At 43.8% G+C, this 23657-nt stretch overlaps 1 protein-coding gene across 2 annotated transcripts in view; it reads left to right on the top strand.

Moving 5' to 3' along the window:
- The first annotated feature begins 1661 nt into the window (after positions 1-1661).
- DIS3L2 (DIS3 like 3'-5' exoribonuclease 2) overlaps positions 1662-23657 on the top strand; it is a 2640663-nt gene continuing 2618667 nt past the window's right edge. Inside the window, exon 1 of one of the 2 annotated variants that reach the window (XM_069617547.1) lies at positions 1662-1818. The gene's annotated coding sequence lies outside the window, so the exon portion shown is untranslated. The remainder of the gene's footprint in view (positions 1819-23657) is intronic. The other variant, XM_069617548.1, reaches the window with a different exon arrangement.

The raw sequence follows: 23657 nt of genomic DNA, 5'->3' as shown, positions 1-23657 counted from the left end.
GTTTCCTCTCCTTCCCCCAGAAGCTCACTGTCTCCAGAGCTCTGGTTCTCTCTAGGCTGGACTATTGCAACAGCCTCTTTCTAAATCTGCGTGCTTCTACTCTCCACCCTCTGCAACTTATCCAGAACAGGACTGCGAGAATTGTCCTTGGCCTCAAGCCCAGGGATCATATCCCTCCAGGACTGAAATCTCTTCACTGGCTCCCAGTGGCTGTGAGGATTAAGTTCAAAACCCTCTGCATCGTTCACAAGGCCTTCTGGGTGCTGGGGCCTCAATACCTTCAACTCTCTCTTCCTAAATACCTTCCTTCTCGAGCTTTTCACTCATCTGCCTCCAACTCCCTCAGGGTCAGTCGCTTCTCCAAGCAATGAGTTGGAGGTACATCTCTTTCTTCGGCTGGGGCCTCCCTTTGGAACAGCCTCCCTGAAACTTGAGGAGAATCATCTTCGGTTCCGGAAGCACCTCTAAACCTTTCTCTTTGCTTCTGCTTTTTCTCCTCCTCTCCCTTGCTGACATCCTGGCTGACACTGACACTGCACTGGTTACCTAGCCACCCTCTGATCTCGGGCCCAGGTCCCCTCTCCCGCCAGTCGTACTCCTGCACTGCCTTCCTGGCAACCCCCGCACTTGGGGACTGTTTTCTGCATCCCTACAGACCCACTACCAGCACTTGACACCTGATTGTCCGCACTTACCCTTGCCATCTGCTGGCCGTTCTTTTACTTATTGTTATTTATTTTCTTATCCCATGTACTCCACTGTCCTCTTCCCCTTCCCCTTGCACTTCATCTCCTTCCCCTTCCCATGCACTTGCGCGATGATAACTGGCCTAGTTGGATCATTGTCTGTCTTTCCTCTGTTCCCCCTCCCTTGCCTCGTCACGCCTTGAAACACTTGTGCATAGGCGCGTTACAAATGCCATATCATATCAGGTCAATTTGGGGAAAACATTCACACCGCCCATTGTTCATTAGCCCCCCTACTTTTTGCCTGTGGCCTCCTTCTCTACCCACTTCACCCCCTAAATGTCATTCCCAGAGATGACACTGTTGGGAGAGCTATCAGGCTTTACTCATGGCCCTCACTAGCAGCCCACGTTTCATAATGTTCCCCTAGCCTAGTCCCTCCCCAAAACAACATGTAGAAGCTGGCTCCGCCTTGGCCCACGAGTATCATGTCCTTTTGCAGAGGACCACGTGTAATCATTTCTATGGAACATTATTTTGTCCACCTTTCTCTGCCGATATCTCGCCCGGGTGTTTCAAAATGTTGCCATGCATGCCTGTGCACAGGATAAATTCCAAAATCTAACCTTGTGCACAGGCCGAATTCTCCTCCCTCCAATATGCTGCACAGGACAAAACCCGTAAGAACATTTCTGCAGTGCAGAGGCTAAAACACCACTCTACAAGAGAAAATAAATATTCCGCTCTGCTGCACGGGACCACGAAGCCCAAAACATAGACTGGTTCGGCACAACTTCGCCAGGGAGCTGCCTACATCGCCCTTCTGCGCGTCTGAGGGATGCCCAGTTCGCCAGCTCTCTGCCAGTCTGCCTAAGAACCCACCACGAGGTGCTGACGTCGCTTGAGGCTCAGGAGTTATCTTAGAGCACTGACGTCAGCGCGCTTGCCGTTACGTGCACGCCACGTGACGAGCAGGAGGCGGAGCGTTGCTAGGGTCCGCTTCTCGGATAGGAAGTGAAGTTGCGCTGCCTTTCGGGACATGCCCTGCTCGCACCTGCGTTGCCCCCATTGAATCCGTGAAACGCGCAACGGTTCTTTAAGTCTCTGCGGAGGCAGCTCGCGCGAAGCCCAGGTGCGTAACTGTCACCGTGGCTGACGCCTGGCCACGTGCTTGTGTTGTGTACTTGCATCCTTTCTTGGTTTACACTGGCAATGGCACTTTCAGCTGAACAGCGCACACATGGAGTGTCCTGTGTGTTCTCCACACTGTTGCTCTTTGGAAAATAATGGTGTCAGGGTGGGGAGGGTGCGTGTGATTTCTTCTTCAAAAACATTGTGGTTTTTTAGTGGAATTGCTCCAGTTGAATTGCTATAGACTATGTCCCAGCTCCCCTTCCCGCCTGCATCTGCAGGAGTCTGTCCTGATGCATTCTGGTTTCACCATCACCGTCTTGTGGCCAATGCTGGATTTGACTTTATGTACTTCATTGATTCACGGGCGTCACCCTTTCTCAGCGCTCATGCTGGACTTCCTTTGCATCTTGTACTCATGGTGGCCCTGACTCATGCTGTTCCCATCTTTATCTTGTATCCTGGCTTGCAACATTATGTGCTACTATTTCCCCTCTTGTTTCTCCACTCTTTTGACTGCTTACTCTCTGTTCTCTCCTCTCCCCTCCACCTCTTACTTCTTCTTTGCACTTACTCTATCAGAATTGTCCCTGGACCTATTATAATAGCAGCCATGTCTGTCTCTTCCTCCCCCCGCCCCACCCCAGCACTATCTGAAATGTCGTCTGGCCGAGTACGATAGTCGCTTGTTTTGTTCCTCCCCTCCCTTTCTGCACCCCTCTCACTCACCTTATTTTTCTCTGGCTCTACCAGAAATGTTGTCAGGCCTAGTACGGTAGTTGCCTGTCTGTTTCCATTTTCATCCCACTCTTCTCCTCCCTTACTTATCCATGTCTTTGCTCTTGCACTATCTGAAATGTCGTCAGGCCGAGTACGATACTTAATTTCACATCCTTACTGTTCATGGCCTGTAAGAATGCCATTGTATTTTCCCTTGTTCCCTCCCTTGCCTTGAAGTGCTTTGAAACATATTGTTTATAGGCGCTATGTAAATTAACTATCATATCAGAATGCATACTGTTCTTGCTGACCAAGTGATGGACATGTGTGGTCGGGGTAACGCAGTCCTCTGCAATTTTCAGTGCAACTGAAACCATGTTCCGCAGTGTCATTGTCCCTGCAGAATCACGCATAGATGTGAAGGGACACTTATTTGGTTCATTTGAGTTTTATATTTTGGCTATTCAAATCATCGATAGACTCTAGAACATTTCTAATAAATATATAAGTTTGATCTGCATTGAAATTAAAACTACATTCCTTGCCAATGCTTTGACAAGTAGCCGTTGCACAGGCAGAGACAGCTACTTAAGCAACGTTTAATGGATACGGAGGGTATTTCTGGCCACAATGCCACTTGAAATGTTGGAACACGACGGTGTTCATTTACCCCATCATGTATACCATGTTGTTGTGAAAGAAACTCCTATTTCGTTTAGAAACTGAAACCTGCTATCTCACATGATGGTTGTTTGCAAAGTGTGCAATGTGGAATGCTATCCATGCAGATTGGTGGGTGGGTTTTAATCTGTTTTTGAGTTTGTTTTTCTATCTCCAACATAAACCAGTCTGTGTATGCAGACTTGAAGCAAATATTGGCAAATGGGTCTGGCTTAAAAAAATAAAATTGTGAGTGGCTAGTCCTCTTCCTCGTCACAGTACTTGCCTCACGAGACCCCTGCTTCTGACACAGGACCTTCTTTTATTTCTTTGAATCCCTATAACTCCTCCCCCATTTCCACGTCACCCAGTTTCATATTACCAAGCCAGAGAATGAGACCTTCCCCGTGGGGAGGGAGAAGAGGGTCATCAGTGCTGTGACGAGTGAGAGTAGGACTAGGAGTAATTAAGATTACCAGTAAGTAATCGGAGCATTACCTCCATGTCCACTCTTCCTCTTCCCATTACTTACCTCATGAGGCATACCATAGCAGTAACGGGGGGGGGAGGTCCCAATGAGACACAGTGCAGAAAGCGCATACCTTTAATAACTCCATATCCCCACTGACAAAACCGAACCCCGAAGGAACCATCCCTTGAGTGGGAGACTTTCAACCAATAGTGGTTGATGAAAGTGCCTTCATCAGCCCAGGTGGCAGCCCTACAAATCTCCTGTAGGGAACCACCCCCCCCCCCCCCCCTTGCATCAGCCCAGGAAGCCACCAAATCCCTGGTGGACCGCCCCTGAATGTGCACAGGTACAGGCAGCCCAGCCGCCACATACGCTGTGAAGACAACCCCGTTCCATCGGTTAATGGAGACCACCAGAGCCTTGCGACCTGCACCAGTAGAGCCAATCATATTTGTGGAAGAGGGCAGCCCTCGCCAAATACTCCCAACACCGCCCACCGTACATCAATGGCATGCCAAGCCACCTCCTCTTGCGTTTGCAGATCCTAAAAAAAGGCAGGGAGAACCAAATCCTGAGAGGTGTGAAACCGAGACACAACTTTAGGAAGGAACTTCGGATCACACCTCAACACTATTGAGTCCGGTAGCACCCTCCGGAAAGGCGGGTGACACACTAGAGCCCAAATCTCCCCCAACCTACGGGCAGAGGTGATAGCAAGGCAGTCTTCAGCGTAAGATGTTTGATGTCACGCACAGAAGGAGGCCCCTGAAGGAATCGTAAGACAAGAGGGAGGTCCCAAGGGGCAAGCCCTTTATAAGCACAGGGACGGGAAGAAAAACCCTGGAACAACTTCCCCACCAACACCTCCCCATCCAAGTGGCCCTCCGAGTCCCCCAAGAGGAATTTAATGGAAGCCCATTGAGAACGAAGCGTGAAGACTGCCAGGCCTTTATCAAAACCCTCCTGAAGGAATTGGAGGATAGCGGGGAGACCAGAATGCAGGGGAGGGATCCCAGACCGCCCACACCAGTCCCAGAAATGGCCCCAATGCCTGCCATACACCTTCAGAGTAGAGGGTCTACGAGCATTCATGATAGACTCGATCACAGGACGTGAAAACCCCTGAGACATCAACCTAGACCGTGCAACAGCCACACTGCCCATTGAATCCGTCAGACTCTCAACCTCGGACCCCCCTGAAGGGGACACAGCCACTTCGGAACCAGCCAAGGTTCCCGGGACTGAAGCTCCAACAGAGAGGGGAACCAACTCTGGTGGGGCCAGAACAGAGCTTTTAACAGTCATCCGGGACACTCTGATGCGCAGAACCACCAGGGGCAGACGGGGAAGAGGTGGGAAAGTATAAAGGAGACCCCTTGGCCTGAAACCAAGAGCCGAAGCGGGGAACCTTTGCCGAGACTGGAGACACAAACATATCTAGAACAGGGGTCCTGAATCTGGACGCAGATCTTTGCAAATGCCTGGTCCGATAGAACCAGTTCCCCACAGAGGAGGGAAACCAGCTAATGAGAAGATCCGCTCGAGCATTGTCCACCCCCAGGCCACCAGGTGGGATTTTATTTTTTTTATTTATTTATTTTTCTCCCCCCCCGTTTCCCCCAAGAACCTATCTGAGCAGCCAGAGCATTCCAGGAGCGGCCTGGAACCCCCTTGTTGGTTGACATATGCCGCGGCCGTCGTACCAACAACACTGTGAATTGTTGCAAGTGCTTTATTTTGCTACAGAATGTTCACGCGAATGTGTAAGGTGGCTGTCATCGCCGATATTTTCTTTCTCAATCAAAATCCAGTGTGCAATGCCATCTGTGCACTTCTGTAGTTCTTTTGTCGTCTAGCTAAGTGGAAAAAGGATAACTTTGTGGTCCTTGGTAGACCGCTTCGAAGAACACATTTTCTTTGCAAGGTAGACAAGATAGCAGGTGTTGCCTTTGGGATGCTTTACATAATGAACGTTTGCAGGTTGGTTCATATTGCCGGAACTGCAAAGGGACATAGAGGCCCATATCGGTCGGCCCACATAACGACGGAAAAGACATTGCTTATGGTAATCTTGAAATGCTTGGTCTACCACCCGTCTGGAAGTGGAAGGGGTGGCACGCGCAGTATGGAGCAAGGTATCTGAGAAGAAAGAGGAATAAGAATAGATGTATGTAGCCGTTACTAGTGGCAGCGTACAGGACAAGAGTTTGAGGGAAGGATGTCATAATAGGTGGCTGCCTCGTGGACCATGTTAACCCACTGCTTTGCTCTCTGTTTTGTAGGTGATACTGTCCTTGTACGGCTCCACACAAGCAAAATGTCTTTGAAACGTTGCCACCAGACGCTCCTTTCGTGTGTTTCCTTTTTACAAAAAATGACAGTGCTAGCGAGTGTTAGACCCACGGCACAATGCCTGTCCAAGGAAAAAAAGAAAAGTGGGGGAAAAAACCTTCATGACGGTCCCCTCGGATTGCAGGAGAATGCAAGAGCTGGTTTGCTAAAAAAATGCAACATTGAAATGTGAGCTGTCGATGTTTGTGTGATGGTTAACCGCTGCATGCACCTGTGGCCATTATTACTTTCAATACAATGAGGGTACCTAGAACTGGTAATTGTTTGTTTGAAAGGGCATAGTAAGGGCAAAGCAGGGAATCTAGCACTGCACAGGTGAGCATAAGCGTGCTTTTTCACTGCGCGAATTGCGTTCCCTTTTCGTCTTGTACTTTTATGTCTGGATTTTCAGGGGCTGGGGAAGAATGACAACAAAACTAACTGTAACACGTGTGATTACTGCCGTCACAAACCTCCATACAATGCACACAGAGAAAGTGTGCGGTACAGTAAATTTATAGTTATGCATACAGAACTGCAGCTTAATACATTTTTATCATAATACACATGAGATGTAAAGTTGTACTTGCATAACTTCGGCAAATTCCATGCTTGTATTGGGTGAGCGACAAATTGCAGTGTACGGCGTATGGAATAGTTGTAGACTACCTTTGTGGCACATGGGCAGAGCAACTGCAGTGTAAGTTATGTAGCCGCCTTTGTTTTCTACAATTCCGTGCAATATCTGCCCTTGGAGCTAATCGTGCTTTCCACTCGAGGCTCTTTTACAATGCGCATTTGTCCTGTTGGCGGAGAGGTATGTTAGGTTTCGCTTTCCGGAGATGATGCTGTGGAAAAAAAAAAGGATTCAGCCGGCAACGTTTCGATTGTACCATGCATTTTCGAATGTTGGTAGTGTCATTAGGGTGAAGTTGGTACGACATAGAAGTAGAGATGATGGTGCCGTACACATCCTGCCCTGAATGCACAGAAGGCAACATACATCAAATGTGCTTTTACAGTCCCTAAGGAACATTTATATGTGCAGTGTGTTACCAGCCAATGGTGGACCATGGCACACTCTGTGCGCGCTGCCTCAGCATACGTGGGTGGCTGGACCATCATACACAGTTTGGTGTCTTGCAGATTGAGCATGTTTGGGGCTGTCATTGCTCAAAGAAAAGGAATTGCTGTGTGCGTCCTTCAAACATTGTAAGGGGGTTATGGTGTTTCCATTATAAAATAAGAAAGGGAAACAGAAGTTTAAAAATTTAAGGAGTAACACAGTGTTTGAAATATGGCTGCTGAACAATGTACCCTGTGCTGCTGTGAAATCTGTGGTGTATATACCTTCTTTTGAAATGGTGTACATAACAATGAAGATGGCCTAAACAGTGCCAGTGGAATGCGAGGAGCCAAATGTTGCAATAGTTAGGATAGTTACGTAAGATATATGGATGCAGTGATCAATTTGCATTGTTGTGATTGTGCAGATTATCGGGTAAGTTACTGTAGTGTAGTGCATTCAGCGTGTCCATGTGCTATAGGCTTGGGTGAACAGTGTACGTAGGAAACAGGTTATCTATTGTGTGGAAGAAATGGCAGGCAATGTCAACTGCTGTGGTTAAGGAGTAGGTGGCTGTGTTGAGTAGGGTTTCTGGTACGTGGATAGATGTTTGTATGCATAGTTGTACATTGCAGCGGCAGTTGTGGGCTGGGTCTACAATATCGAATGCATGGCTGGAGCCCCTACACTGTAATGGGTGTAGTGAAGCGTGTAGGGCGCAGGCAGAAGCTGCGTAGTGTAATATAGGTTTGCATTGCAAACTGTGGCATTGCTATGTGCATTGCAGAAATATGTGCACACATTGCACTGTGGACATTGTCAAGAAGTATGATACCAATAATTGTATAATTACTGTTTGGATTGGGGAGGGCCTATGCTTTTTTTTGTGAATGGAATGTGACATGTTGTAGTCATCGTTGCTGCATTATCTGTGGGAAAAGAGAACAGAACCTGTTAGAGCAGGTATTTTGTTACTTTACAGTCCAATGCATTGCATGTATTTATTTAGTTTGTGGACCCTCATAACTAGTACTTTATAAGTACTATTCTTTGAACAAGTGTACTGTACAATGTGCACAGTTCATGTGTCTCGTTGCATAGTCGGTGTCTGGGGGTTCGGGGGGGAATCCATGCTGGATTAAAAACAAAAAAATAAAAAATAATTCTAAATGTCTTTGCTATGGTGCACTATGAAATACAGGAATGTTTGGAGTGGTAATAGCACTTTTTAAGGTGTACTCTTGAAGTAGGAGGAAATGTAATGGTTTACGATTTCTACCCGATACATGTTGGTAGGGCGGGTGGCATTGTATAGCAATTGATGTTTTGTAAATGTTTACCTGATTCCTTTTTGGTAGCACTGTTTCTTTATGCGTTTGGTTGCTGCTGGCGTTTCTCACATATTGTGCGATTGTACTGTGCTACTGCAGAATTGTGACTGTAGTTATTTACCTGTTTGTGTACTGTAACTGCTCATACTTTGGAAGTGTTTGAGGATATGTTTGTAGCGCACTCGTTGTTGAAGGTTGAGTTGGGTCGTTTTGATGCTGCAAATAACATTGTAGTATTCTGGTTGTAGTTAGATACAAGGTGGCGTATTCTAACTGTTTACAGTGTCCCATTCCTAAAGGGTACATTTACAAGCTTGTGCATTCCTGTTTCTACTATCGCACGTACATTCGGAAGTGGTAGTCTCCCATTATGGGTTTAGATAGTGATAGTTGCATATGTCTTGCAGTTGTATGACTATTCTAAGAGCAGGCGACTCATTTGCGTCCTTTGTGATTTCAGAGGTTACTGAGGATAGTTTTGAACCCTCATACTTAGTACTTTCCCCTTTACGTATCCTGTGGAAAATACTGCAACTGTGATTTGTGTACACGTACTGTTTGTGTGTGTGTACTCATTTGGTTAATTGGGGATGAAATTGTCCAACACACACTGTAATGGATTTCTTTAATGCTTGCTGTATGCTAAGTTGCTTTAGGTCGACAGTGTGGAAGGAATTTCTTTTTTTTTTTTGTGCAATTACGAAGGTACTGGTTGGTGCTGGGGTAAGGTATAGTAGGTTTGTACAGCAATGGCTACATTTTGGCTTCAAGAATATTAAGTGGGCATTTGCAAGATTTGCAGGTAATCTCGGATTTGGAATGATGGAAGTATCATTTTATTCCCCCCCATGACCATTGCTTGCTAATGTATGCAGTATAGTGGCCTCCACTGGTGGTGTCCCCTGTATGGTAGATTATGGCTACTGTTGAAGGTTTTCTTGCCAAGTGAGAACTGTGTGTGACAGCAGTAAGTTTGCAGTGGTTTCTGGTTCCATCGGCATTGTATTTTAAGAGTATTAATATTACATATGGACTATGTGTGTATATAAAGCATCAAACAATTATCAGAATTGCACGACGAACACAATGTGCTATGGTTTGCATTTTGCGCCAGTTGCTGAAATGGAATGGAGTCACAGTTGAGTATTGCTACATACACGAAGCATTTGTTGGGGACTTGTTCCTGAATGAAATGGGTTGCAGGGACTGCATGTATGTTTCCACATGTAGGAAATGTGAAAGATTTCATTTGAGTGTTTTTTCCTTTCCAGTATTTGTAGTAAGTACATTAGAAATTCCTGTGCATCTTCTTGTCGGATTAAAGTGAATTTCACCATTCCAGCACAGTAGTCCAATTATTACCTTATTCCTGAGACAGTGTACATTTTCTCAGGATTACTTACTGCATTTCTGTGAAGGACGAGCATTTGCGCAAACAACTGGTCTGCGCTATTTAAATACATGTTCAACAATTGCTGGCATTTGGAATAGAACATTCATTGTTACATTTGCATAGCAATTAACACCTGTTGTATTGGTAAATTTGAATGGACCCAGTACTTCTGTGTCCGAGTACTTTGATGGAATGGTATGTTGTTTCTTTGAAAAGGAACTTTTTTTGTGTATGGTATTGGATATGTCTTGTCTTGTTTACTCCTTCCCTTTTGTCTGTGCTTTTGGTAGTTGATGTAGTATGAGTTGATTTCAATTTCTTTGGTGCTAGTGTTGCCAAATCATTTACAACTTCTGATTTGAATGCGCCTTCTTTTCAAACCTTTGGGTTTCTGAGCAACAGGGTACATGTTTAGATGGGGTGTGTACAGTGCACATAGACTATTGTACTCTATGATGCAAGGAATGTCTGCGCTGACTGCAGTTGCATCAACATTCTCTAGATTCAGTCCTTCCAGTGTACGTAGCCGTGACAGTGCTATGTAACTCATACCTTCTTTGAAGACTGTGCTGCCAATATCAATCAATGCTTGATCTAAAGTTAGACCTTGCGATTTATGAATAGTTACTGCATAAGTTAGCGACAGAGAAAACTGTTCTCTGCGTACATACAGGTCTTTGAAAAGAAGGAATCGCGCCGTTGTGCGTCCTACCTTTTTAACATCTGAAAGTTTGTCAAACTGGATGTTCACAAATTGAATGCTGTTGTCCCGTGGGTATGTCTGGAAGCCAACAACTCTACCAAGTCCTCCATTAACTAACCCTAGCTCTACGTCAAGGTTACGCTTCAGCATTACTCTACAGTTCACACATAATGTTACAATTTTCTCCAAACCAGCTATGTTGGAGATAGTTTTCTAAGGTATGTAGTCGTGCTATGCCTTATTGACACATAGGTATTGTCATACCATGTACATCCAGTTTGTCTGTGGCATGAATTTCCTCTAGTGGTGGTTTTTCTTTTTTCAGCATTGTTGCATTGAATTGTGCACAGCTTGCTAGAGTTGGCATTAAGGACATACAGGTGCCATTTTTGTGAGCTAATAGTTCCATGACCTCAGTAGCACATGTGTGTGTTACGCCCGTACAGCTCATGGATGTGTCTAGTATTGAGGGTAGACTGCGCTTCCTTTGATAGCACACCAATCTGTATGTTTTTTTAAATGTTGGCGTAGGTGAGGTCTGCAGACTGACGCATGTTTTGAGTTAGTTCTCTGTATTGGAAATGTTGCCAAAGATTTATATTCCCAATGCTTCCAAGACTTTTACAGCACACTTTGTGTCCTAAGGTTTTGAAGATAGGTTCACCTTTCACTGGTGTTAATTGAAGGAGATCTCCGAAAACAATGACATGTTCTTCGTAGTCTGTTTTGAGGACCTCTTACAATCTAAGGTGAATCAAAACCAACATTAGGTTGGAGACCATGCTCACCTCATCTATTAGGAGCATTTTCATTTGTTTCAAAACTCTGCACAGCTCCATAGCAGATTCTGCAGAAAGTTTATCATTCTCTAGTTGGTTTTGGTGTTCTACTGGAAGGAGTAGCAATCGGTGTAGAGTGACTCCACCTATGAGGCAGCTAAACCTCTAGGGGCGGTTACAATAGCTGAAAGGTTGTTGTTGTTTGTTACTTGGAGTTATTTACTGTTTTCCCTGACCCAGCTTCACCACTTACATACTGCAGTAGAGGTTTGTATTTGCCACAGGTGCATGTTTTACTTTTGTGCTGTATACCATGTTCAATTATTTTCACTTGCGTCTAGAAAAAATGGTACGCTGCTCATTGTTTAGTTGGGATTTCAGTACAGCCTACTCTTCTGCAGATTGCTCATACTGAAACATGGTTGTGATTACTTCCATCATGGCTAATTCTGCCTCATTTGCTACGAGTGGCTGTCCAAGTGGTTCTTGGCTTCCTGTTAGAGAAGGTTCATTGCTCTCAGAAGTGTCTACATTTAGTTGTGCTTAAAGTTCTTCTGGTTGGTGTTCATTGTCCAATATGGTTTTGTACCGTGGAAAGTTCATCTGTAATTGTACTTTCACTTGCATTGAACGCATCTTATAGGAGGCGTGGGTGCCTAATACATTTTCTTTTCTCCATGTTTGAAAAGTTGCAGTAGAGCCATGTAGAGGAGTTTTTTATGACAATTTCATATGATTAATTAGGCTGCGTTTGGTAAGTTTCACCAGGCTGCCTTCACAACTTTCCACTCTATATCTACCTTTTTTCGCATCTGGTTTAATGATATTTTGTATGCAAAGTTTTGGGCTATCTTCTTCTAAAGTAATACTCCTGTTCCGGTAGTACATGTCCAATAAGTTGTTCTTCAAAATGTCCTGGCTGTTGGGATCGATTTTGGCCATGGTTTGTATGTCTTCGTACGATTTTAAGTACTCTTTTTCTGGATGCAGCAGGACCAAGGCTTAGCTACACTGTTTTCAGATTTGCCATATAAGGTGGTGCCGGTTAAACGGTATGTGGCTTCGTAGCAACCACATTCTCTGTGGGACAGCATTTTCATGACAAAGCTGTACAACTTTTGTGCCAGTGTTTTGTCGGATGATAGTCATCCCAGAGGTCTTTGATCTCTGTTTTCCCTGCTTTGGTTAAGTGGGCTGTGACATATCATGCAGCTGCAGTGGAATTGTCTGCAATGTACTGTACATCCACATTAGTATTCCATAGGAGGGCAATTATTGCATTGTAATCATTGATGTACTTTGATGCTTCACTCCTTTTTATGCAGTATGTGTTCTTGGGAGATTTCCTTTCCACACTGTGTTGAACCGAAGACATGAAGCTGTTTACTTGCCCTGTTGTTAAAACTGGTCTAGCGAAACCAAAGCGGCATTTGGTATAGTATTTGCCTCTCTTTATATTTGCGTCGACAATACTTGCCACACTTGTATCTTTGGAATTGCAAAATGTGTGCTTGTAGGTCACTAGGTGTAGTTTCCGAAGGGATTTCGCAAGTGACATATTTGTGGATGAATTGCAAAACAGTTTCATCACTCTCCTCACCAAATTTAGGAGCATTTTTAATCCACAAAAGCATGTGGATGTGTGGTGCTCCTCTGGCTTGATATTCTTTTCACCAAAGGAAGTGTTCCACTTCTCCGAGGGGAGGAAGTGCTTTATTGCAAATGAAGTGCAGCATGGCAAGGAAGCGATGATGGAAGTACCGTGAAACATTAACTAGATCAAGAGAGCAAAGTTCTCCTGGTGTTTTCATGTCTACTCCGGTTTTGTTTTTGTTTTCTATGCGTAGGAAAGTGTGCAAGTCTTCCCATGCATACTCTGCACAACTTGGTGAAAAACCATGTGGGTGGCCCAAGGTTGCGTAGCATACACCGTACATCTGCGTGCCGTCGGAACCAGTACTCTTTCGTACCACGCATGTTGGCGAAGAGATTTGTAATACTTTGCTGTAAAACCTTGTCCTTCTCTTGCACCTTTTTGAAGTAGCTTTGTAGCCGACATATTTTGAAAATGGGAACCTGTTTCAGTGTGTGGGCAACTCCATAGCGTTGCCAGTTCACTTTCAAAGAGGAGGTGGAATATGTACTCCACGTTCTGTCTAAATCTAGGGTCTTCAGAATGCTTTCGTAAACAGCAGTATTCTGATGCTGTTATTTGTGTGCATCTTTCATCATATCTTCCACCTTTTCCAGTCAGGAAGAGTAGAGGAAAGGCTTGTGCTTCTGCACTTTTTTCCCATATACTGATTGGCGCTCCTTTGGCTTGCCTCATTTTATATATTTGTAGTGCCTCGTCTACGGTGTCTTTGGAGTGCAGTGGGTTAATTGTATAGTGGTCTAAAACATTGGAGGCAGCACTAGGATCTAGATGCTCAAATTGGCCAGTTGTCGAGGAGTCCTGAATTATTTTGGTTGTTTTAGTCAGGTTTTCTTCAACATTTATTTCCTTGTAGTATTCATTTTTTTGTTGAAGGTATTGCAAGGCTTCCCTAACTTAAGTCCATTAGTTGCTGCCAATTATTGTTGTCTTTTTGTAGTTACACCATTTACCAGGATAATCAAAGATTCTTCTATTGGCCTTTGCACTCATAGTGTCTACATTTTCTTTGAGATCTAATGGTAAATAAACTACTTTCCCACGAATGCCTCTCAGTAATACGGTGGGAGGCAATTTTGCAGTTTTCGGGTGAAGTCGTATTATTGCTTGAAATGGGTGCACTGTTTGGATTATAATGCTCTCATACAAATTAAGCTGCTGCAGTGCTTTTGGCAGTGGAAATACTTCCAAATTATAGCTGATTGCCCGTGAAGGCCTTTGGTTATTGTCAAGTTTTGCAGTGCAGTATGTGCACAGTATGGAGGTGTTCATAATTTTGTATTTGTTTTCAGCTATAAGGTATAGAGCTAATTGAAACCATTAAGATTCCTCATTGCCTTCTATTTTCTGCATTATATCTACAGTTTTGGTGTTCTCTCTATAGAAAGTTCTACGACAACACACGCATACTTGGTTTGGCATTTCAGCAGATGTGCTTTTGAACTTTTGTATTTCTTTTCTGTATGTGTGATATAAAAGGTTGATGGCTCCAATGTTGTCAGTACTATTGTATGAAAATGCTGCAGTGTAGAGCTCTTCAGTTCTACAATATTTCCTTTGCATGTGCTCTATTTCTTCGAGCACTTGTTTGGGTGTACCTTGTTGGAGAATATCATAATATCATTTAAATGTTGCAGTGCTAAAGTTGGACTTTTTGCATAGTACATTTTGTAAACTAGATTTCTGACTGCTAAATGCTGGGTTGCTAACATTTTGATATGGTGGAAGGTGCTTTTGCAAGGAGGTCCAGAAATACAGGCTAAGGAATGTCCTCTTATTCCTGTGTAGTTGCGCACTGGACAGGAGTCTGTAGTTTTGTCTTATTTTTATTTTCTCGTTGCCTTTGACATACTGTTTGAGGAATTGCTGCAAATATTTGATTAAGCATTGGCAAATGTTGTACATTGATTTTCAAGGTCCAGGCATAAATTAGTTTTCAAAAATTGATTAGCAGAGTTTGCGAATTAAATGTTTTTTGATTAGCAAACCGACCCATTTCATTAGCAATTTTGGAATAATATTATTGTCACCAGAAGTTATTTGTACCTAAGACATGAAATGAGCAACAATACAGCAGTTTTGCATACCATTGACATAAGACATTAATTGGAGGAGTCTGGCCTTGCAAATTTGTTTAAAATTCAGCTAGACCTATAGGTCGGGTAACTTAGTTTCACTATTCAACCTAAGAGAAATGCACTCGATCCACAGCAATGGACAACAACACATTTAAAATGTGATTCATGCACAATGGTGCATGTCACTACAAACCCGCTTTGTTTGGCACACTGCTGACACCCATAGGGCAGTCATACAGTGAAACATATGTTTGATATTTACTGCTAAGTAAATGTTATATAAGTTTCTAACATCTCTTGCAAATTCTCCTCGCCCTTCATAAAATGCACTCGACTATGCAAGTGGGCAAAAAGTCTTTGCGCGCCACAGCTAAGTGTCTGTAAAATGTGAAAGGTTAGTTGCATGAATGGACACAAATACATGTGATAAAACAGGCTCTGAAAAAACAGTTGTCAGCTGTCTCCTGCAGGTGGCAATATATAATGCAATTGTGATCATAAAGCAAAGGCAGCTCTGGAGGCTAACTATAGTGATTGGTATTACAATAGATATGTAGATTGGATGAACTATTGATCACTACTTTGCGTAAGCATTTAGTTTGCTTTGTGTATTCACAATGTAAGAGGAAAGAGAGAGACTAGGCAGAGTGGATTGTGTAGCAGGCAGAGAACTGAGCAAACTAGATATAATATTGTAGCGTTTGGTCATCCCCATTTCAGGGCACCTGGTATAAAGCAACTGGGTGATAATTTAGAATGTCAATGCGTATGGGCTTGCTCATGGGTTGAGCACCAGTTGCAACATGTATGCAACCTGCAGGTTACATAACTAGGTTTGCCAACAAAAGCATTTGATCATGTACGTTTTCGAAAGTGTTGACTCGTCAACATGATGCATCTTCCTCAACAAAATGAAATATAGTTGACACAATGAAATTTAGATACACTAACCTAAACTTTACGATAGGAGATGATGCTGTGTTTTACAGTAGCATTACACTAATTATGCATTATGTAACAACCTACATTTTAGGAATGGAATTGTATGGCTGTCTTTTAAAAAAAAATATATAAAGTTGACACATACTGGTGTTTGCCAGACAGGCTATAGAAAGGTTAATAAAAGTTGCATCCCGATTATTTTGGGCTTTCAATTATTTGAAAAAGAAATTCTTGCTGTTACGCTCCCACACATGCCTTTGGCACTTAAGAGTGGAGAAGATGATTACTGCTGCACTTTCTCTCCATTAGGACTTGAAGTGAACAGAGAAAAGAGGGGGAAGCGAGCAGAGGGCAAGAGGAATGCAAGGCGAGCTGGGCTTTCATTGAAGTGGGCAACTTAAATAGCTATCTTTGCTACACAAGTCTCCATTTGATTAGCAAACTGACAGAATTGCATAACAAATTACTATGCGGCACTGCTTATTTTATGCCTTGTAAGGTCACTTGTAGGTGAGGTGTGTTGGTTTGGTGGAATGGAGAGTGAAATCTAAGTTTGATGGGGATATTTCTGAAAGCAGTGTTCTTCCATTCTGGTATTGTGTATCTTTTCATACCCTCGTCCACTCTGATGTAAGGAAATTTGGTTTGTTCTTGTTTGCATTATTCTTCATTGAAGTATGGCTCTTTGTTGGTGATGTGACTCCACTCACCTGTACAGATGTGGCCAAAGATTTGTATGCTGATATTGCGTTTGTTTCGAAGTAGTGCTTGCAATTTACCAATTCATGTTAGTGGTTTCATTCTGTTCAATATTACTATAAACAATTTCCGTTTCACAATCATTGCACTGTCTACAAGAGCTTCTAAGGTGGCTTTTCTTCCCTCGATTTACAAGGTTCTGAAGGACTTTGTGTTTTTTTGTTTTGTAAAATTTATTTTTTTGTAATGATTGATTGTGATACATTACCATTTGTACGTGCTGTTAGCAGTAGTGCGCATTGCACTGTTTTTAGTGCTTTTATTTTCATTCTCACGTTTTGACAGATGCATCTACCAGTAAAGACAGTGTAGTTCATCAGTTTTCCTTAATGACTGGATTAGCTCTTCTCTTTCAACTTTCTGTAGAAGTTTTGCTTGCAGTGGATGACTACTTTCTATGTTTTTAGGTTGCGTGGCTCTATTTCTGCGTTGCTTTCTATGGAGTTGTAGTTCTGTAGACATTGTGTAGTAGCTGTTTGCGAAGAAAGGGAAGTGTGGGTGTGCAGATTTTCAAATGTATGTGTGCAGTCTGCATGAGTGGGTCAATAGGAGGGTAGGCATATAAATGGAAGTGTGTAATGGCCTCTAACTTTCGCTTGGGGGCAGTATCTTGCTATGTGGGGATTAGTCTAATGGTGGCGACATTAACAAACACTGAGCACCTGTAGAGGTGTCATGAGTAACAATGAAGTACATACTGGTGGATTGCAACAAATCTATATGCTACAATACAATAGTGCACTCTTCTAGTAAGACGTACAACACTATGATGGTATTGTACTTAATTTGTTACTTGGTCAGAGTAGATATATTGCAGGTTGTATTTTGAAGTGCCCACGCCAGTGGCTTTCTGGAGAGAGGTGGGTACTGCACCTGTATAAGAAGATGGTAAGAAAATATGTTGGCTAATGTCATAGTGCTTAGATTTGTACAATACATTCTTTAAAACGCTAGGGGGTTGGCTTGGAAGGAAGAACAAGTGTGGATGTATAAATGGATGGCTTACAATATGACTGGGGACTTGGACGCATAAGCATGCTTGTGAAGGCGGTAGGTGGGTTATTTGGGAGTGTATTGTATGACGTCTTATTGAACGTGTGTGTGTGTGTGTGTGTGTGTATATTAGTGTAGGACGATTTACTTTCAAAATGTAGTACTTTGCATTGTGGAAGGAGGACAAAAAGGTGCAGATGTACAGAGTGCAAAGCAGAATGTTTTTGTGCAATTGCATGTACTTCTCTGCATATATATGCTTGCTACTTGAGGGGAGCCATTGTTTCCAGTCTTTAATTTCCTTATGCACATTTATGAATGTTACTGCTGCCAATGCACACATACTTTTGTTTTCTTTCAGTAATGTTGTGGTCTATGAAGTGTGAAAGGTAAGTGGCAGGAAACTGTTATGCATGCAGTGTATGCACTTGGCTTAGTTTGGTGGGATACGCTGACTGATCCTTTTTGTGTGCGATTTTTACATATTTGATAGGTGCGTTAATGGGGGGAAAGCATCGGAAAAAAGAACAGAGTAACCGTTTGCATATAACAATGGCTGCTATGGGCATATGGCACCACCTACCACTGTAGGAGCCATTTAATGGTAGGTGATGGGAGAAATAACAGTATGTTGAGTACGTTATGGAGATTCAGTGCCAGGTACCCTGTTGCTACGAACGTATAACACAGTTGCAAATGTACTGTACAAAAAGTAATACCTGCAAGGCGTGGTGATGGGTAGGGATGCCGATGCAGAACTCGTAGATCGTTTTACAGTATTTTCCCATGCAAGTGCTTTGATTTACAGGACACTTGCACTCTGCGTGTTTAACGGTTGGTATGGACTGTTCAACAGAGGTGATGGCTTTGGATGCAGAATTCTTGAATGTAATTGGTGGATGCGTATGTGACTGTTTAACAGTAGCCAATGAAGGAGTGCTGGGAAAAGGCTACTGGAAAGGGGACTGGCCCTGCTTTACTGGGGTGCGGCCCTTGCAGTAGTTTGGGCAGGGGGCGCGCACATGCTCCATGCTGTAATTCGTAATATGCTTGCCATGGAAATAATGGGAATACGGGTTGTCTGCTTTTCTGTTACATGCTAGGATGTTCTTCTGTGCCCATAAGAACCTTAGTGCTTCTAGTGTGACGTTTGTCGGTGGAGCTGATATTTTTTTCCACCTATTAAAACTAGTCTTCTGTTCTGCAATGTATAATTTACGTTGCAGACACTCGTGTAATACTGTTAGGAGGAAAAGCAGACGGCAATCCCCAACAACTACCACACAAAGATGTTTACTAGTCGCTTTACAAAAATAAAAAAAAACACTTTTCACAACTACCAACAAAAGCGCCCATTGTCTATCGTGCTTCAAATGTGTTTTTGCGCATCCTCCTCCCCCACACAGGACCATGGGTTTTCGAAAGCTGTGGCATTTGGAGGTGCGCATGCACTACATCTGGGTCTTTTCTTTGTTTTTGTTTTTTTTCAGGGGGGCTGCAATGTGCATGAATTTGGATTGGTCAATATGATTTCGTGGGTGTGGTGTGTAGCAACCGATTGTGCCAGAACATGTTTGCAAATAGAAGTGCAGATGGCTATGATATGGTTGTCCCATTCAGTAGGCTGGCTTTATGGCTTCTGGGTGACTCCTGGATCCATTGGGTACAGGTTTACGCAGAACGCTGGGCACTGGCAGCAAACCTTGGGTTCCATAATATCGATGTGCACTGGTATGGAATACGAGGGATGAAGTGGCTCCATGTGCGTCCCCTTTGTGCCAGTTTTTTGATGCTCGCTCATCCAGACATTATTATTGTTTATTGAAGAGAGAACAGTTTAGGACATGTTAGCGGCATCTCACTGCAGTTTGCAATGAAGGAGACATTAAGGCAACTCATGGAATGTTTCCAACGCCACACATAATTTTTCTCGCATTGTCCAGAGACAGATGTGGCTGCGTTACTCCTCGTATGGGTCACAAATGGAAAAAGCGTGGCGCAATGTGAACAAGGCTGTTTGCACTTTTGCGAGACGTTGGCATGTTCTCCTTCCACAATGAAAACATTACGTTTTGTAGTAGCAACATTTTTAGTTCAGATGCGTTCATCTGACTGATGCTGGCAATTAGCTGTTTCTGTGTAATATCCAAAATGCAGTGCAGCGCTTCCTGAAAGTTTAGCCAGAATTTTCCCTGTGGGTGTTCACCACTTCGAACATTCCAAATGCAAACGCCACAAAAAGGCTCTTTTCAGAGCCACCACTTTGTTTTGTGAATGCGTACAATGGTTTTGACTGAGTCCCGCCGCCCATTGTTGACAAATGTGTACGTTGCACTCATGCGCCACCGTCTGCATGCTTTCATTCAAATTCTATTTTTGAACAGTGCAATCAGCCTTTTTGTCTTCCACCTCCCCCCCCGGCCTTCTGGTTGGGTTGCATTTTTTACTGTTTTATAAGACACGCCACTGAAGGACAGGAATGCGAGGGAGGTTTGGCAAAGTGAACCAATCACAGGGATACGAAATTGCACGCGGAGAGCACAAGATTTTGCTTGGACCTCACTTGGGAAGGGGGCACTCTTTGTCATGCTGCCGGACCGAAGCCTCAAAAGCACTTCGAAACTGTTCCCCTCTGCACAGAATCGCATCGCAGTACATGCACAAGACAGTGACCGTTGAAAGGTACGGGTCTGTTGCAGTGTGTATGGCCCGCAAGGCTGGTTGCGGGACGCGCTGGCCCACTGGAGTGTCCCTAGTGGTGGCAGGAGCAGATGCAGAGGGTGCTGTAGAGGAAAGTAACCTACTGCCTTCTTGGAAAGGGACAACCCTCCAAACAGCTGCCTTGTGGTTTGTTTTCAGGTGCCGCCGCATGGAGGTGGTGCCGTAGCTGTACAAGCCAGGTTTTCCACGACTGAGTACTACACTCACTGCATTTTACCTGGTTTGCACAAGATTCGGGCACATCTCCAACAGTCGTAAATAGTTTCCACACCCACGACTCACGCTGGCTGCATGCAATGGAGATTCCCTCTACTTTATCCTTGTTTCCTTTTTGATGTCGATCCACTTTATCACGCCTGTTCCCTTGCTCAGGCGCTTCAGAAGGAAGTGGTGGTGGTGGTGGTGGTGGTGCTCCTGAGGAAGAGGTAGTTGCAGAAGCCATGGTGGCCATTAATTGGAGAGGTACTTTGCAGGCACAGAATTGGGCAGAAAGCAATATCTGCACGAACCAATGTGCACCGCTGGTCTTCTCTGGAAAGCCAAACATGGATTGCAGCACAGTTGTGGGGTGTGCCCTTTTTATAGGACTGTTGTGGAGCACGTGCAACTGGAAAGTGGCCCTAAATCTTTCCCTACAATAACTACTTGCAGAAGGGAGAGTTCAGGACCTCTGTAAGCGTTCACTCTCACTGCAACACACCATACATTGCAGAAAATAGTCCCTTTTCGATGTGCACGGGTCCGGATCGTGTCCGCTAAATAAGGGCCCACGCGCAGCGTGATTCCGTTCCCATGGTAATGTCGCCATTGTCATCCATTTGGACGGCTGTCCGCGAGACGCTTATTGGCTGCAATACTTTGTGGCCACGTGCATAGGTCTCCTACGGACACCCTTGGCATCCCCGGACCACTTAAATATACGGCACATGTGCACTGCTCATTTCTAAATGAGCTTGGAGTGTGCACGGTACAGTAGGTGGCATGTTCACGTGCAAAGGTACTAGCAGGACGTGGGTGAGTCCTTCCACGTACTAAAACTACATCACACGTTTCTTTGCATATCTTGGCTAGGGGCAGAGTTATCAGGGGTCACAGGAAGAGATACGCTTGTGCTAAGTTGTGCGACCGACAAACGTACGGTTCTACAACTACTTACAGGCAGTTCTGTGCATGCAAACATGCGGCCCGTAGTTGCGTTCTACGGATATTTCCATTGTGATTGCACATAGGGCAGCCAGGTGCGGCGGTCGTACGACTCCTCCATTTCCCTCACTTGCGATCCTCCCCACCAGTGCTGTGCCCTTCAGTTACAATGCGCTTCTTTATCCCTGGTTAGTATTTGATATATTTAACCCTGTTAAGTTTGAGTCTGGTAAGTTCGAAATTCACATAAAAGCTGAGTAACATAAGTAGTGCATAAAATACCAAGATTACATTTTGGAGGTCTCAACGCAGTTCCTCTCTTGTCAGCACAGTAAACTGATGAAGATTGACACCTTAACAGGGTTATTCAATCCTCTTTGAAATGTTGCATATCAGCCCAGTAGTGTGATAAATGTAGGGCAGAAGACTATATAAACAAAAAGCAGAATATGGGCCAATAGGTTCAATGATGACAGGAATCTTTCATAATTTTTTCAGTTTTTTTTTTTTCTTGATATGGTATTTATTTCACATAACAGCAAATACTACTTTAAAAATAGACTCAACCTTACAAAACATTTCCCTTCATACTTCACTGATACAGATAATCTTCATACTACTACAATTTCATCAAACATGGGTGTTCATTATACCCAGCAATTGAAATGATTTGCAATTTCAAGTCCAACACTCTTATGTCTTCTAGATGTGACCCTCTGTTCTTATTATGGAGAGTTTTTATCATCTACACGTGTTTTGGTTGTATTGTGGAACAGGCTTATGAAATGTATCCCCAACAGTTCTGGCCAACCTTCCTCAGGACGAGATGCAACACTCCAGTCCGTCTGGTATCTTGATGGAATCCGTGAGCCTTTCAATCTAAAGGGCTACAAAATAGGAATACTAATTACCAACTCTAAACTAAACCTGTTATCTTCACAATTTACTGACACTTAATGTCTCTGTCTTCACAATATGCTACTAGTCTGTGTGTTGAAGACTCACCTCCACTGTGTGTTCAGCGGGTGGTGGTCTTGAGACCTTGGATGAATCCCTGCTATGGATGATTCTTCACTCGATGAGTGTCCGGTGAATATAGGATAAATCTCTAAATTAGGGCAATCATACAAATCCTCAATTAGTGGTGACCTATGATTTCATTGTCGATGGTTTGTAACATGTAGCTTTTTAATAACCTTTTATGCCCCTTGTGGGTACTTAAATTCCTTGGCGCTTTTCTTTCACTTGTGTCAATTAAAGTTTCTAGGTGTGCCTCAGGCAATTCTGTCCAATACCCAACTCCACACCGACACTGGGATTGATAACCCTAATGCATTAGAAGGGTCTTTAGTACCCTATGGAGAAGGAGACACAGAAGCAGGTCGGGTTCAATAATTTGATCTGCCTTGCACGGATTATATAATAAAAACAGAGATGGCCGTGGTACTTACCAGGCCATGCGTTATGCCTGAGTATAAACAAGGCAGTCTCTTGTCAATTCAAACAACTCCGTCTGCGGAGAAACGGAGGAAAAAGACCTCCGTTAGTGCTCGGTGAAGGCACCCTGTCCAACTTCGAACATTAACAAATTCATTTACAAATAATGTGTCCAATTGGGTAGGAGCACTGTCCCCTGTGTAGTAGCTTACCTGACCGTGTTGCTCTGTCGCGGACGTCGGCGCCACCGAAGTGAATAGCCGAGCTGTATGTTGCCGGCTCTGGTATCCTTGTAACAGATGATGGATACAGAAAGAGGACTTGGAGTATACATTACGCAATGCTGGTGAAATGCACCTCTGCCCTCACGCGCATGTATTTGCTATATTATCTTAGGATGGTGATCCTGGTAGTCGCTAATATTGAAGGGGAAACCAGATGGAGAAGTAATTAGTGTGCCATCTCTAGTTATTATCAATAGGTGGTCCGAGTATATGGCGCCATAAGCATTATGGGTACAGTAGTCCTACAGGAACTCCAAAGGACCCATCCATTTAACAGGGACTGGATGAGCAACACTGAGGTACTGTGGGATATGAAGAAGACTCTGTAAAATGACATTTAGAAGCCCAATAAGTAGTCCCTGTCAGTATATTGT

This window comes from Ambystoma mexicanum, chromosome 10 (genome assembly GCF_040938575.1).
Source record: "Ambystoma mexicanum isolate Mex_15411 chromosome 10, UKY_AmexF1_1, whole genome shotgun sequence".
Classification (NCBI taxonomy): domain Eukaryota; kingdom Metazoa; phylum Chordata; class Amphibia; order Caudata; family Ambystomatidae; genus Ambystoma; species Ambystoma mexicanum.
This window is presented reverse-complemented; position numbering and strand designations above follow the sequence as displayed.